This window comes from Meleagris gallopavo, chromosome 8 (genome assembly GCF_905368555.1).
Source record: "Meleagris gallopavo chromosome 8, MGAL_WU_HG_1.1, whole genome shotgun sequence".
Taxonomy (NCBI): domain Eukaryota; kingdom Metazoa; phylum Chordata; class Aves; order Galliformes; family Phasianidae; genus Meleagris; species Meleagris gallopavo.
Window position 1 is genome coordinate 1,869,909 of NC_139411.1, and position 17,362 is coordinate 1,887,270.

A 17,362-nucleotide genomic window follows, 5' to 3' on the forward strand; every position below is an offset into this window, starting at 1 on the left:
TTTTTTGCTGAGAGAAAACACAGAAATTTATCACAGTTTTCTCAAACTTATCCTTGGATCATAAAACCTTCTTTATGTAGAACTTTCTGAGCAAGACAATATAATACTTTCTGAACAGAAAATGGGAGTTGTTTAAAGAAAACTTATATGAAAGTAATAGAAATGCTGTAAATATCAGAGTGAAAAGCTCAGAACTGACTTATCTGTAGAGATGAAGGAGATATAGAACTATTTTTAAAACAATGAATAGGACCGACTGGTTCTTCTCTAGTTTTTTTCCTCTATCACATTACAGGCATTTGCATTTAGTAGGTCTCAGCTGAACCTTGGCGTCCATTTTTTTCAGACAATCTCATTTCACCCATTACTTTGCAGTGACCTTTCTGTCCTTTTCCTATGCCTCCCTTCCAACTACTTCTTGCAAAGTTGATCACAGTAGAAAGGTTGATATACATGGAGATAACGGCCATTAAAAAATAAGCATGAAAAAAACAGATTGACTGAGTTGTCAGCAATACTGAGTAGCCTGACAGAGCTCTGGATTGCAATATGGTCATTAAACAGAACGACGTCTTCAAATTTAGAAAAGAGTTTTTTATTTGAAGATAAGTAAGGTTTGGGTGGGATTTTCATAATCACAACAGTCAGGCCAACATCTGTATCCACTGCAGCTGGCTGAAAGAGACTAACATCTTGTTTGGGTGTGCAGGCAAACTGATGTTAGAATGAATTGCAAAGACATTCCACCTGTAATGGATATAAACAGTAATGCCGGTGAAGTACAGGAACTGTCACACATGTCCTCCATCTGCAATGACAGCCTGTGGTTGCTCCCATACAACAGAACACTTGCAGAACATTTTGCAGAGTTGTTTTTTATCGTATAATCTGATTTGATAAAGAGTAAGACATATAAAAGGCTCATACATCTGCTGAACAACTGAAAATAATTTCCATATGATTCAAACACAGGACTATTTTTGCTAAAAGCAAGCCAGGTAAAATGAAAATGATGGTAGCACAGCAGTAACAGTTTGGATATAAAGCCAAAACATCTTCAAAATACCATCAGGATGTGTCATTTATTTTACATTATTATTAGACTCTTACACTATTTTACTGAATGGAGAGGATGACAAACAAACTGTAAATCAGAGACCTCTTATTTCCTTTGGAAACACCACAGAAACCACTCTACCTTGCAGTGCTTCATGACATCATTATATCCCTGGGTGCAATTACATCCATGTGATTTGCAGGACCCCATTACTTGTTCTACAAATGCTTTGCAATACATGAATAAAGTAGTAAAGCGATGCAATAGGTGAATTTGCTCCAGAGTAATTAATTCAAAAGCAAGCCAACGAAATCCTTTCTCGGAGTTTTAGAAAAGCAATTTAACCAGAGGCTCCTGAATCCCTTATTGAGAAGAAAACAGTTACTTCTGACTCTGGCCCCATTACCATCTTTTTAGCATTAGATTCCTGAGCATTCTTGATGCATCTCAAATCTTTTTCCAACCCTGCTGCCTGCCTCCTTTTGGAAGTGCAGGAAAGGATGGGAGATCCACAGCACCGACATTCCTAACAAACAGGTCCATTAATGAAAGGCATAAGGTGATATCCAAAGAGAAGACCCAGTCCCAGTGCAAATGAATACATTTCCTTCAGGTATTTTCTATAAGATTGCGATTCTAGAATTGTAAAAACTTCCTCACAAGAAATCCAGCACTGGTTATTCAGTGCTCGATGAAAATAAATGAATAAATAAATAAATTGAACTCACTGATGTGTGCAAGTGAGGTTTATACAACAGGATGGAGAAATATTTATTTCTAAGACTGAGGTGAACAACTCTAATGTGAGGAAGGATGAAGGGACACATCCTGGGGCTTACGTGGATATTAAATATTTTTACGTTTCACTCAGAAAACAAATATTTCAAATCAAAACTCTTTACAGCAATGCAGAAAGTTAGATGGTTTTAAGAAAATAGAAAGATGAATTTGACTTAGCCATGTTATTGTAACAAGATTCATCCCATGCTGCTGATGTTGAAATTACTGGGATTTTGTAAAGTGCTTTGTGTCACTCTTTAATCCCATTTCAAGCACTGGAAGAGATGAGAAGTACACAACAGACTGCCCAAGTAGAAACCACACTCTGCATGTCAATCTTTGGAGTGTGAGTTTGAAGGAGACCCTTGAAGTAGAAACGTAGCACTCACTTCTCTGAATCATGTTCATTCCTTTAAGACCTAGTAAGTTAAAACCAGATTCAATAAATATGCCATCTGGCAGGTACACTGCAGGAAGAAGAGATTCTAATCCTGGTCAAAGTGCCTTATGTCCTGACAAAAATCGATTTCCAAGAATTTGTGCAAGATTCCTATGGAAATCAGATGGAGCTTTTATTGAATATGCCACTTGAATAAGGGGTAGCTGAGATGGTTACAGTCAAAACTGATGGTTAAAGTGCTTTTGGTTAGGAGTCAGAAGCAGAAAAACATTTCATGTCATAACCTTGAAATCCACCATCAGAACCTTTTGCTCTGTAGCATACTTGAGTACATTACTGTGGATAGGAGAGATGAAGAGACGGAGAGAGAGGGAATTATTGGAATATTTTGGCATCTCTGAAGTTTTTTACTACTATTATTTTAAAGAGAATGCTTCACCTCGCCTCGATTCTGCAATCAGCACAGAAAACAATGCAAACTCTGATGGATGAGCAATATAACATGATAATAGCGTATCAGTAACATACAGATTGGAAAAGTGATCACATTGAAGTGGATGTAATGCTACAGACTAATAGCTCCTACAGGAAATAGATACAGTCAGGACAGCATTTTTCCAGCTCAAGGAGAGAAAGCAGATAAAAATGAGAGTGGAGAAATGAGATTATACATACTCTGAAGCCTCGATATAAACAAGAAGGCAATTTTTCATTTTTTTTTTTTTTAATGTGAATTATTAGGTGAATTATGCATTTTTTGAAACAAATTGATTTTTTGAACAAAACTTGTTGTAGAAAGTTTGCATGTTTTATTTTTCATGCTTACCATTGAATACTTGAGTAGCATAGGTAGACTACTCTTGGTGGAAACTATGAAAACTGAGGATAGCAATGTTACCTTTTGCTATTACTATCAACTATGAGGCGGAAAAACATAATTCAGCTTTTCAGTCACAACGTGAAGTGGCATCAAACTTTTTTATTACTAAATTGGAGAAGTTCAGCATGGAAATCTGTCTCCCAGGACATCTGCACTTTCAGGGTAAGACTGAATAGCATGAGATGAAGTGAATTATCCTAAGCACAAACAGTGCTCTGGGAAAGAATATGCTTAGACAACTGCAAAAGCATCCCAAGTCCACATGGATCACCTGCAGAGTCTCAGTGTGGCCACTGCTCAGGGCCAGGAGGCAACCCACAGCATCCTAATCAAAGAGATGCTGATGCTGTACGGTGATGCTCCAACCTCATGGCAAAAGCCACAGGGAGAGTGAAAGCAGCACACTGGCTCAAATTCAAGGCCTGAATTTGAGGCACAGGGTTTGGCTAAACAAGCAGGTGTTTTAAACAGCTGACAGTGAAACTTCAGAGCGTACATGGCTGCTATTTTGTTGAAGTTGCACCTTGTAACTGATCAAAAGTCTTGATTTAAAAAGTTCAAATGACTGAAATGTAGCACCTCTCTTCACAGTTGCTCAGGGTTTAATTAGTCATGTCGTCAGAAAAAAGCCTCTCTACCTGACTGCTACATTCTGCATTCTTTTCACCATCCATGTTATATGATGCACTTCTTTTCCACTATATGAGAACCTCCACAGTCTCAGGATATCTGCTGGATTAGCAAGCATTTAAAGCACTAACACTAGTTTGCATTAAAAAAAAAAAAAAGAAGAAGAAGAGCTTAGGAAAACAACAGCAAACTGGAATGGAATGATGGTTGTTTTTCATTCAGCATGTAAGAGATACCTGTACAATCCACATGTGGCCAAGTTTGTTGAGCTTCTCCCAGCACTTGGGAGGATAACATGGTAACTTCTTAAAAACGGAGCAGACCTCTCAAAATCCCACATCAGAAATTGACATGCAAAGAAAAGGTGCATGTTTTCAATGCAATGATAGCCCTGTCATTCTAGCATATAGGAGATAATGATATAACAGATGAACGCGGGACTCAGCTGCTAATGATCTCCATTTGCTGCACAGCATCAGATTTCAACGAGCAATTATCTGGCAAAGTTAGTTTTGTGTTCCTGAAATAATTATCTTTACTTTTGATGAGTAGCCATTATGTTCCATTACTAGTATTAATACACCCAATGTTCGATTCATCACAGAACAAGAGTAGCAATGCACTTGTGTATTTCAAATTAAAGGATTCATTCATTTAATATCCCTCTAGCCCCTACTGAACTAAGTAGTAAACTCACCCTTATTAACCCAAAAGTCAGTCATTTAGAAGGAAGTGACACTAAATGGAAGAGTAGCATGAAACAGCATAGCTAGAAACAGTGCTGGGGGCCGAATATCCTAAGAGATATTCAAGATTATGTCTGCCACTTAACACAGGCTGCTCCATCCCACAAGAATAGATGTGCTTCTGCCAGCATCTAGATGAGTGACTCTTCAGTCAGAGATGGTTTGAAATAGAGAGCTATCTCCATGTCATGCAGGGAATGGCTCCAACCTTTCCTTCGGCTCAGCAGCAAGATTTTAAATTCAGAACTACACTATCCATCATTGCACTGGGACTCATTTAAAAGGTAATCACAGGAGAAGAACTATTTCCAATAGAGCGAGCTGCACAACTCCAGAGATAACTGCTCAAAGAACTAGTATTCACCAAGGCAAGACATAACACAAAGCAAAGCAGCCTGCAAAGCCATTTGAGCACCACTGAAAAGGAGCAGCCAACAAGCCCTGCTAACATCTACAGATTATGCTGGAGCGTGAACGGCTTGCTTTGTTAGCTGGGGTAAACCTCAGTGTCAGAAACTGGAGAGTGTGGGGAAGAGCCTGGTGCACTTACCAGCTTGCTGGCTGTCCCTGGGGCCAGCAGGGACGTGGCACCTGTGGCAGAACCCCGGGCTGCTGCAACCCTCTGTGCACCTTGGCAGCCAGGCACAGTGAGCCTCCTGCCCTGCTGAGTGGGCAGCCACCTCTCAAAGCTGATTTTTGAACAAATTATTACAAGATTCATCTGGTTTTATGCAGAGAAGCCCAGTTAAATTCTGTCCTCAATGCACTGAGTTGGTCTAGTATTAAATGTGGCCCTGCCTGTGGCAGGGGGGTTGGAGATTCATGATCCTTGAGGTCCCTTCAACCCGGGCCATTCTGTGATTCTGTGTGAGCCTGGACAGCAGCATCACTGACCTGGGTATAAATCACATCTGAGAGTCACCAGAACCACAACAGAAGAGCTGACAAACACCAAATTAACTAGCAAGTCATTACAGCAGTTCAGCAGCATGACTTTATTTATTTTTAGGTATGTTATTTTAAGCTGATAATTACAGGAATTGTAACAGATGTGATGTGATACAGCAAACATAAGAATCTGTTTTAAATCGAAAATGTAATGAATTCCTGTTTCGTAAAGCTGCTCCTCTGGACCCTAGGTTAGAGTGGACTCATCACTGCAGAGCTTCACGTCCAATATTCTAAAAGTATACTCAAATTTTATGGAGCCTGGTAATTGCTGTTTCACCTGATGTATGCATTTACTTGTAGCACCACTGCTGGAGAATGACAGAATGAATTCCAATGGCAGCAGTACCAGAGGAATACACGTGTTAAATAGAATATGATACTTCCAGAGGGAACAGGTCCTTGCAAAGTGATGGCAAGCAGAAACAATGGCTAGAAAAATTCCAGACCTGATAAACTGGTCTGCTTTAAGTTAATTGCCTCTCTTGTGATTTTCCTCACCACGTTCCCATGCTCATATTGAAAACAAGCCTGGATTTTGATTGGAAACATACAAATTTTGTAGATGCAAATACGCGATAGAAAAGCTCAGCTGACCACCTGTATTAACACGCCAATCTCGAAAATGGGAATTCCACAAGACATTAATAAGATAAATCTGCCAAAGCCAAGAGATGCATTAGATTAAAATAATGTTTTCTTAAGGTGTCAGGCATTTCAAACATAAATTGTAAAAGCTCGAGTCCAAAGTCAGATCCCAAAATTTGTAAAAAATGAAGTATTTCAATTGGATTTGTGAGAATTGTCAAGGTTTTGATTTTGGCCTCAAGTCACAACTGGCAAATACGCATCTTCCAGAAAATGGGAAAATAACCTCCAATGCTCCACAAGTTTCCTGATGTCTACTTCAAGCTGAGGTCAAACTTTGCCTATGTCTTCTCCTGAGAACCCGTACTTCTAAGGTCTATTTTAGATACTCACTCTTGAACCGAAAATGCTAGAAGCTTCCTTTCTTTTGCTTCCTTACAGTTTTGCTACTTTTCACCAAGACAGCAAGATCATGATGGTTCACTGATCTAAACACCAGCGTTACTGAAATATACACCATTCTTCACAGAAATCAATGAGCACAGAAAGCTTCTTCAAGAAACTGCAGGGGTTTCTGCAAATTCTTTAAATCCTGATTCTGACATTCCTCATTGTTTCTTTGATTAAATAATAATTCTTTCTGAAGCATGGCTTAATTGCTTGAGAGCAACTGGATATAATTTGACTCAGTATGTGAACAGAGCTGAAATGTAAAATGGAAAATCTCACTGACGGCACGTTACATTAATAAATGGTAAATAGAATTTATTTCCATTAAGGCCAAATTTCAGGTGTTTACAAGGCAGTAAAATAAAAAAAGATGATGATGTTTCATTTCTATACCACTGTGTTTCACTTCTGGGCCCAATATAAGTTGTTACATAAGTGAATACCCAGTGATCTGCATTTTGTTTTGGCAACTAGTTCTGAGTTCAAGAACGCTGAAAAAAATATCTCGAAGATATCCCGTGTCAAATGCTGTATAATTTGAGGCTTTGAGTTTGCTAACAGCAGGTGACAAGCAAAAATATTCACTTCGATACCCATGAAGGCAGTTTATAGGCATGTGCACATGTATGTATCAAGACGAAAATAAGATCCTAAATATTTGTATATTTGCATATTTCTCTACTGAGATTGTTATAAGTACCTCCTTATCATTGGAAACACCTTGTACAATGCTATGTACTCACTATGCATTGGAACAGTTCATAACATATTCTCTCCAAAGCAGGAAGCAGTTAGGGGCCAAGCAAGCTCCACTGAAGGCTTACAAATAAGAGATCTGAGAAATAATCACAAGCTCTTCATTTTACCATGTATACGGTCATTTCTGTTCCGTTCTACAGAGACTTATAGAAATGGTTATCAAGAACAAAGGCAAAACCAAAAATCTAAGTGTTATAATGCTATTTTTATACCACTTTCAGCTCCACTGCAGAGAGGTTCTACAAGCACTGCTCCATCATTTTTTCCAATTCTGATTTTTCTTTCGCCTTCACTAGTTTCAGTGCACCCTGACAACTCAACACATTCCATGTTTCTTCATACTGCTCATGTTCCTTGCAAGTGGAATTATTCCACATCGCATGACAAGAGATGCCAAGATAAAGAGGTGGACTCAGTCTGCTGTTTTGTTTTCAATTGTCAAAACAGCAACCAATTTCCTATTCGCCCTCTATGTGCACTCTGTATGTGAGTTCCAAAATGTATTTATATACGACATATGTGCAGAGGTTGTGATGCATGAGAAGCTAGAGAAGCAGAGAAATGCTCTGTGCTAAAACTGGTACACAAGTTATAAATCTCAATCCATAAAATCCTCAATTAATAATGTAGTGACATACAAGTGCTCTAAACTCTTGTTATATTTCAATTACCTTTCTCATATATTTACTCCAGAAATGCTGACCTCATGCACAGGATTATAGCATTCAGTTGAGGAACAAGGTGCTGAAAACAAAATGCATTTAAAACCTGGAAAAAAAAAAAAAATTAAAATAAACTACAAGGCAATCTTATCCACAGAAATTGCTCAGCATACTTGATGAGGTGAAAAGATCCTTGAAGGTAAGAACAACTAAGCTTAAATTAATTATCCTAGTCAGGATAGCATCAGTATCACAATGCATTTCCTGCATTAAGATGAAGATTTAGATCGCCGTGCTCCTTCCTTAATATAGAAGTACTAAATTTTCACAATCCCAAGTCACAAAAATGAATGAACAACAACAACAAAAAAAAAGCTGTTGATTTATCACATTTCTACATGCACAAACTCCTGAGCTGCATTACCACTTTATCTCAAGTTTCCCCGTTTCCTTTTCTCCAGCTGCACTCGATTTTGCATCATCAAAATCGTGAGCCTTCCAGTCAATTATAAATAGATGGAGCCAAGGCATCAGGGATCATTTTCTGACATTTCAATGCAAACTGGATGCTAATGACCACAAACACTTCCATTTATTTCCTATCCTAAGCATCTTCATAGGGCAAGTATAGTAAGTGAAACATGTAACAAGGTTTCTCACAGATAGCTTTTTCCATTCATCATCACTCCACAGTGGCAATTAACAAAATGTAACCGCCGACCAAATGTTATCAGTATGACCTTTGAATAAGTACACAAGGTCTAATTCTTCCAAAGGGGATCAGAAATAGTGGCTTCTCTACCTGAACCATGGTGAAAGGGGTCTGAATTTCCAAAAAAGGTGCACGTGTCCCTTTCGTATTTTCTGAAAGGCAGATGACTGTGTCTTGGTCGATTTTCACTTTGGAATCTCCACTACTGCATTGGAAAATCTATTTTCTATATCTAGCTCAGATGTTTAAAAACTATTCTATTACTCCTTTTGCAGTGACAAGGGAAGTAGCTCAGCCTGAATTGTGTTTTATCCGTATCTTATATCACTATCTTCCCTAATTTTCTCCAATTCATGCAGTTCATGAAAGAAAGTGACAGCAGTATCATTACCTCCTTAGAGTGGGAGGCAATCAATGAGAACTTTTGCTGCTGGTGGTTGAAAATTTGCCAGAAAAACGCTAATGACACAAACGTGCCTCTCTCACAGGAAAGTGCTCTATTATTAAGAGCTGCTATTCTCTTCCCGAACACTCAAGGGAGCTATGAGCCTGCGATTCAATTTTTCAATCCAGGAAGTGAAATATCATCGTGATGGTTACCTTTATTTATTTATTTGAAGTTTTATCACGAATTAAGAGACCATTTCGATTTATATTACCATGTCTTAGGTGTTCTATAAAACCAGATGTGGGAGGTAAGACGTTGTCAATTTGGTACTTTTCATTTTCAATTTACGGTATTTTCTTCAAAGAAATACAGATATATGCTTCAAATTAAAGGACACGAGAAGATCGAAAATGATGTTACAACACATCTGCACTTGACTATTAATTTTTTTCTAAGTGCATTGCAGATTTGCTTTTACAACAGCTTCATAAAAAAAAACAAAAACTTATTACACTCACCACCATTAAAAACAACAGCAAAAACCCCATCCCAGATGTGAACATCACTGCTTAATAAAACAGAGCTTTTCCTTTGAGGACTTTTAATCATGAGCACACAGTAGCTATTATGCTCTTGTCTTAAAGCATAAATGCTGTCAGCAAAATGGCAAAAAAAACTGTATTGACAAGGCTTGGAAACAGCCTGACATAACACTGGTGATACACACTTGACACTGATGGGTTTTTAAGACAGCACATTTCAACTAGCTTCAAGAAATGAATTACATTGCGTTTCTGACAAGTTACAGGAATGAACTAAAGAGAAGTCTAAAAGAATGATATTCAGCTGTAGAAGGAACTGCCTCTCATTTTCAAATCCAGAGTATATTTGCACGTCCTGGTATTCAGCTCACTCTTAGAGAATAGCAAACCTGAAGTATCAGGGGTCTTTACTAGAGTTTACAAAGCATTCTTTTCCTTTAAGGAAGCTTTGGGGTCCTTTTCTGCTGGGTGTTGCAAACAACCATAGGTTGCCAAACAATCAGAAATCAAAACCTCCTCCCTTAGTAATTAAGAACTGGTTTTGCTTATTTCATAGGTACCTCAATGACTTTTTTTTCACTGCAAGTTTTCACTATAAAGCAAAATTCTTGCCCAATGCTTATCTCCTCCACTGCTAAAACAAGAAAATACATATAATAACCTTCGATATAAGTTTCACTACCAAAAAAGAGGCCTCATTTCTATTGGGAAACTTCTGATCACATACTATCTTCAATCATTAGCAATGTCTACCATATATTGGTCTGAACTGAGGCTACGGTTGCAGTGAGGCACACAGATAGCCCTGGATGTTGACATTTATTCTGAACTACGTGTAAGACTACCAGAATAGCCATTCTGATCACACATTTTCAATGTATAAGCAAAGTGTAAGTGACAGTCCCAGAGCTGAAGAAAGCACTATAGTAGTTCAGTGACCAGCCTCCGGGCAATCCCACACAAAAAGAATCTTTCTGCACAAAGTTTAAAAATATAGATTTTTTTTTTTCCCCTCAGCTGCTGAAATCAATGCCTTCTCTCTTTTTTTTTTTTTTTTTTTTTTATTATTATTCCTGCTCTTTTACAAGCTGAAAACATGTGGGGTGGCATCTCAAGTACAAAGAAATACTCAAATCTTCTTTCAGCACAGTATCCCCATGCACATTTTATCAAGGCATTTTGATTTTTCAACTCCTTTGCAAAGGTGCTTGCTGAACCATTTCATCCAGAGCTTACATTTTTAATTTAAGTGTCAGCACAAGACCTCATTTCCTCTTCCCCTCTTTTCCCTGTCAAGGCAATAATGTTCACAGGATAAAAGACTATAATGCATAATGAAAATAGAAGTTCAGATTTCAAGTGAATGCTACAGACATATAAAATCAAAAGTGCAGCAGTGTAGTCTCTCTGCTCAGAAATGTTACCTGTGCCTTAAAACAAAGGGCACAAACACCCGGGTATGAACAAAGCAAACATCATGGCTAAAACACAAGCGAATTGACTTTTCCAAGAACACTTTCCATGAAATAGTTTCCCTGCAGCAAAAATGAATAGCTGGCTGGCTTGATGCTTTTCTTCTGAATAAGCATGCAGTTGTAGAAGCTTAACAGAGTTTAAGTGTGAACAAGTAAGAGTACACTTTCTCATTGTTGGTAGCTGTTACATTTCAATTAGAGATCATAGCATTTATAACTCTGGGATTTCTGTCAATACTACAGTTACCAATAAAATTTTTGTGTTAGGGCCTACTCTTCCTTTCATTAATGTTCTTTGCTGACAGGTTCAGGACTCAACACTGAAGTTAAACTTTCACTGAATTTGTGAAGTCAGCGTGACAGAAAGAAACAAAAGGGGAAAAAATAAAAATAAAACTCCTGGGATTCTTATGCTACACTAAGTTAAAAAAATACAGCAGTAGGAAATTTCAGACGAAAATCTCTATTTGAAGATTCTTTTTAAAAAAAAAAAAAAAAAAAGATGAGGGGAAGGAGGAAATGCAATATGGTCTCTGCAATGTAATAAGTAAATGAAATGTTACCTGTAACTTTGTAATCGAAACTTGAGCTGAATTCCACAGATGATTCTTGTAGAAAGGAAAAAAAAAAGTAACCCAGGCCTTATTGAAATACAACTCAGTGCAAATCCACTTGGTTTCTGCTACCAAGGAACTACCTGTGAAGCCCTCATGACATTCTGTTTCATATCCTCTTGATTTACTCTGTGCAGGTCTATCTGCAAGTATTTCAATACATCAGCTCCATTTAATTTTGCTAGTACAGCAGTCCATTGCGAGAAGCAACTTAAATGAAGGCTACCTGATCTGCTGCAGAGGTGTCCTCTCCTTTAACTATCATCTTGAGTGCAAACATCACACACATGACATGTTGACGCTATCTGAAAGGTAAAATATGAACAGCACTGGAAGCACTCCTCTGCCTGTAGCACCATTTCCTATCATGCAAACGGAAATATACACACAAACAAAATACATTTACTGACTGTGTGGCCTTCCATCTGCATTGCATGCTTTCTTATAAAACTGGGTGCTCCTGAAAGAAAAAAAAGTTGGGCCATCACATGCTTAGTTACATGGATTATAGTCAGCAGTGAACTGAGGATGAAAATCTGGGTAACAGTGCGTAGGGGTAAGCACAGGAGCCAACACTTCTGACTAATTTTTAAGCTCAACGTATCGTTCATCTTTCTGGAATAAGGGCACCTTGAAAAACCACAGACTGACAACTACGTCTCATTTAAGGGTGCATGGAGCACTCAAAAGTCCCCTTAAATAATTCAAGCTTTAAGAAGCATGTGTTTTTCATCACTAGTCTTGGCTCTTCGATTGGAAATAGTCTGAGGAGCTGGGCGGGAAGCACACGCTAACTGACCGGGCGATAACACAGTTGGCACTGCTGTGCCAGGCATGTCCAAGTCTCACTAAGGAGCATCTGGGCATAGGTCACTTCAGCTCTCCTCCTTGGAGACCACAAGTTAAACGTGCATGCTTGAGTTCATCTGCACTGAAATAGCACTGAGTCTGGACTTGAGCACAGAACTTGGATCAACTGACATTGCATGCATGCCTTACAGATTTTAATACAGTTACTGTCCTCATTCAAAGCCGCTGAGGTCAAGAACCCTATTGACTTAAACGGGTTTGAGATTCAAAGCAACACGATGCAACTACTCACAGACAGGATAACAATAAATTTTGACACGTCTGCAAAATTTGTGTTCGGGATTGTGGATGACATCTGAGGAGAAAAGGACAAACTGTTGGAGATTGCTGCATAAAATTGTTGAATCAAAAAGAATGAGAAAGCGTGACATTTTAAGAACTTACACTAAGGAGCACCTACTCCCTGGGTAATGAAATACATCGTTTTAAACTCATTTGACTAGAATTTAGGTTCAAAATGGTATTTGAACTATTAGCGCTATTCTAAGACACTTTATGTGATTCTCTGCAGCTGTAAACCAGTAGTTTTTAAAGTCAGATAATATTCCCTCTTAAACCAAAATTAATGAAGCGAATTGATTATCATTCTTCAGTGATCCCTGTCCATTTGAATGAACACTACCAAAAAGCCTAGTGGAGTCAGTCAGTCTACATACTATTAAAAATACCATAAGGACTTTCTGGACCTACTCAACAGCCTTCAGTTGACCTGATTTTGCTAAAATACCACTTTTAACAAAGACCACAATGCTCTGACTCCCAAAATGAGAATGTCTAGTATATATGCTATATATTATTTTGTACTGTACTTTATATATTTGATTGGCAAACCTCAGAAAGGATCTCGTATGTTGCTGCAGTGATGATCAACAATGTAATTTTAAAATTAGATTTATTCATTATGGCTTTAATTCACTTTTCTCTGAATAAAGCCAAACTAAATCAACTTATACAGCCGTGTGAGCAAAATATAACTCTCTTCTGGAGCAAGAGAAGGAGAGAGTAGAGTTGTACAGCAGACCTCTGTGGTCAGAAGACCATGGTCCAGAATAGCATGGATGACTTCCATGGCTACACGGCTCAGATCCAGAATGAAATGACTGGCTCACCTGCAGACTGTTTCTCCGTTTCTTCATCACTGCCTCAGCTTTGGCAGATTAGTTTGTTTTTGAGATATTTTGCCCATTTTTCAAGCCTACCTAGTTTTTATATATATATATATATATATATATATATATATATATATATATATATATATATATATATATATATATATATATATATATATATATATATAATATATATATATATATATATATATATATATATATATATATATTTTTTTTTTTTTTTTTTTTTTTTTGCTTTAGAAGAAAATTGAGATGGCACAAACAGATGCCCAGATGCCACTCATTCAGAAAATGTTCTCCTACGTGATAGATTTTTCAAAAAACAGTCTCTGTTACTTAAAATAATCTCTTTTATGTTAAGCCCAAAAGAATGCTAGAGCCAAGAGACATTTTACTCACACAAGAGACATTTACAGTCAAAATATCATTTCCTAGATGTTACTTTTGATTAAAGAAAGTTTAAAAAGTTACATTCTGGTGAATGAGAACATTACTAGAAATGTGTTGCTTTATGAAATGAGAGCTGTCTGCCAAAGATACAGCCCTGTGCTAAAAGATTAGAACTAGCAACTTTTTCACGCACCTATGGATTTACTATAGACACATGCAAACACACAAATAAAATCCATACTTAAGTAAGCAATACACACAGAACTACACAGTTCGTAATTCTAGTCAGAAACATTTTTTAAACTGCTCCTTTAAACTGCAGTTGTGTCTTCTGGAGCAATTCGGATTAAATCTGTTTCTTCAAGTACGTAGAATACCTTGTTTTCTAAAACAATTAATTTCCCCTGGAAAGTTAATAAGCAGCTAACTAACACTCCTCAGCACATCAGTCATTATAGAGACAAAGCACGGGCAAGATTAATAAAACTCATATTCCTGTCCTGATTTAAACAACTTACATCTCAACACAAAGTTCACATTGGTTACCCACAGATCAGAGTGTGCAGCACATGTGAACGTGCTTATCCACAATCACATGAATTCACATCTGGCAAATCAAACAAAAGTACCAGAAATACAGACACACTTTGAACCCCGATCTTTTAGCTGCAGCTAGGAAGCGTTTAGCACAACTGATGAGATGCTGTTGTGTAGGTAGGATACTCATTTTACATGTACAGGTTTTATGCACAAATACATCACTGCAACCAGTGGACTTAACAAAATCTTATTTTGTTTTTCCAGTGTTAACTTTATGAAAGTTTTTTTTATTATTTTTCCCCTCAGTTTCACTCCTCTTCTAACCTCCTATGCAGTTTTATTTCCTAAGTTTTCTTGAATTGTCACAAGGGCTTCCAATTATCAACAGATAAAAGTGAATAAAACTGAACTGCTTCCTAAAATAATCCACCAGAATGAGTTGTCCAGTCCTAGAAACATGACTTTTGTGGCTAAATATAAGCAAGTGAGGGATGCCCTGAAGTGAAGAAAGTTGCTCCTATCCCCTGCGTTAAGCTTGTGCCTCAGGGCTCTGGGACCTCTGTGCCCCACACCTTTGCCTTTACTGGCAATACCAGCTGAAGCTGTTCTCACCCAGAGTTCACCTCCCCACCACTTGAGGTGTGCCAATGTGCTGCAGGACCACACTCTGACTGAAGGTCACAGCTGGGTTTGAATCACCCCGTGCCCAGAGGAAAAGTTGCAGAGAAAGCCAGCCCTGCAGTTCCTAGCCCTGAACAAGGCAATCTAGTGCAAGGAGCTGCCACAGGAACAGAGATGACAAGCCTAGGTGAATTTGACAAGCAATAGAGCCCACTGACCCATTTGAGTCCTGCAGCAGATGAAACCCCTGTGGTGGGAATGGCTGCTCATCCTCTCTCTCTCTCTCTCTGACAGTGTTTGCCAGCCAAGGCTAGGAAAAATTAATTGTTCCTTCAAGCCTACTGCTTCCACTCAGTCTACTACGATAAACCAAATCATCACGAGTTTAAAATGGCCATGGTTCGAAGGGATTTTGTGGGCATTTTTCACGTGCCCCCAGCACCACACATCCCATGGGAGAGGAAGAACCGCAGCCAGAGGAGGAATGGTGAGACAAAGCTGGAAGCCTTGCTAGATCCAGCTCTCTGAATAAGGCTTCACCAAGACAGCAACCAAGGGGATCATCTCACTGGCACAGCTGGATTTATGAGAGAGCTGCTGAGTTTTGTTTGAGACGTGTGTGACTTGCTTTTCCACACAAAAAAATATATGCCAAGGTCTTTTAGTAAGGACTACATGCAATGTCTGATATTACTGTATTACCATATTACTGTATTCCTGCTTCCAAGATAATGCCAACAGTTTTTCAAGCACAGTTTGGATCAATAGCATGTATTTTTATGTTTTTAAGATTCCCCAGAAAACTGAAGAAAGAAACAGAGCAAAACCCCTACGAAAGAGCTAATGGCTCTTGCATTTTGACTTGACTTTATTCTGGGTTTGGGATGATAAACTTTCTCACACATTTGATTGATGAAACTCGCTTAACTTGACTAATCACTTTGCTCCTAGCAGTTCCTTCCTGCTTATATCCAAGGAAACAGTCAATTAGGACTATAATTAATTCTTCCTCTCATGATGGGGTAAATTTGGAAGGTTGTGACCACATGAATGCACGCGGTGCAGCTGGTTAATCTGCAACCCTGAGCCCCGTGCTCCTAATAAGCAAACTACGGCTCTCGTACTTCAAACAATAGGCAAAACCCCCAAATCCTCTACAGGCTGTTTGGATACCTACAAAACAGCACAGAGAAAATACAGCATTTAATCCGACAGTTACAATGAAAAAACTATGAATGTCTTTTATGTCAAAGATACATTAATGGATAACTCAAAAGAAACCATTAGAAACTCCAAGACAGAACAACACAGAAGCCAGTAAACCTGAACAAATCTAACAACTGGGTGCACGCAGCTAGAGAAACAGGATGAAAAGTTTTAGTAAGAACATAAAAATTGAAAGCCTTATCCCACATATTATGCAGATTCGCCATCATGAGAAGTTGCAACAATCTAAACTAGTTGTTCCAAAATCATCATCACCACAACAAAAGACTTTGAGAAACAAACTGATCCACAGAATCTGGAGCCACAGGCAGTTCATAAGTCAGGGTACAGGGCTGCCACCTGTCTTCTGACCTAAAAGCAGGACCGCTCAGCAAGTATCTAAGGAATATTTTAGCAGTTTGACTGCATTCATAATTTCCAGTGCTTTATCTGCATTGCAGGAGTTTCTAGGAGATGTCAATCTGATTACATTTACTCTGCAAAAAAGTGGAGACCACTTCTTCCAAGCTGTCGTGAGGTTGAAAATTCTCCAGTTATTTTTGTGAAGTAGTTTTCAAAAACAGTTTCTAAGAATCTAAAAAAATATTCTGGCCGGTCACACCACAGGAAATTTATACAACTTCAAATGTTTTAATGCATTTTTACATTAAGCGTGATTTGCTGAATAAAACTGGTAAAGGTGAGAGGCATAGGCAGGTTAGCAAAGTGGTGGGAATACACTTCTCAAGCTGCTTTGGGGGGGTTTCTAAGCAGAGAGGCAATGCAGTGTTCCATAAACACAAATTTGCCTTGAGAGTAACAGATCTGGGTCAGAAATCAGACTGAGAGGTTTGGTTTCCTGCCCAGATCAGCTGCACAGCAATTTCATGACATTACCGCAATTCAAGAGAGAGACATGACAAAACCTTAACCCCTGTTTTGCTTCAGACTTTATACATATACATATTTTATTT

At 38.3% G+C, this 17,362-nt stretch overlaps 1 protein-coding gene across 2 annotated transcripts in view; it reads right to left on the reverse strand.

Moving 5' to 3' along the window:
- RET (ret proto-oncogene) overlaps positions 1–17,362 on the reverse strand; it is an 82,455-nt gene that overhangs the window by 39,859 nt on the left and 25,234 nt on the right. Inside the window, exon 2 of one of the 2 annotated variants that reach the window (XM_085229568.1) lies at positions 7,910–8,006. The exons of the other annotated variant lie outside the window; for it this stretch is intronic. The gene's annotated coding sequence lies outside the window, so the exon portion shown is untranslated. The remainder of the gene's footprint in view (positions 1–7,909; positions 8,007–17,362) is intronic. 2 annotated transcript variants of the gene reach the window in all.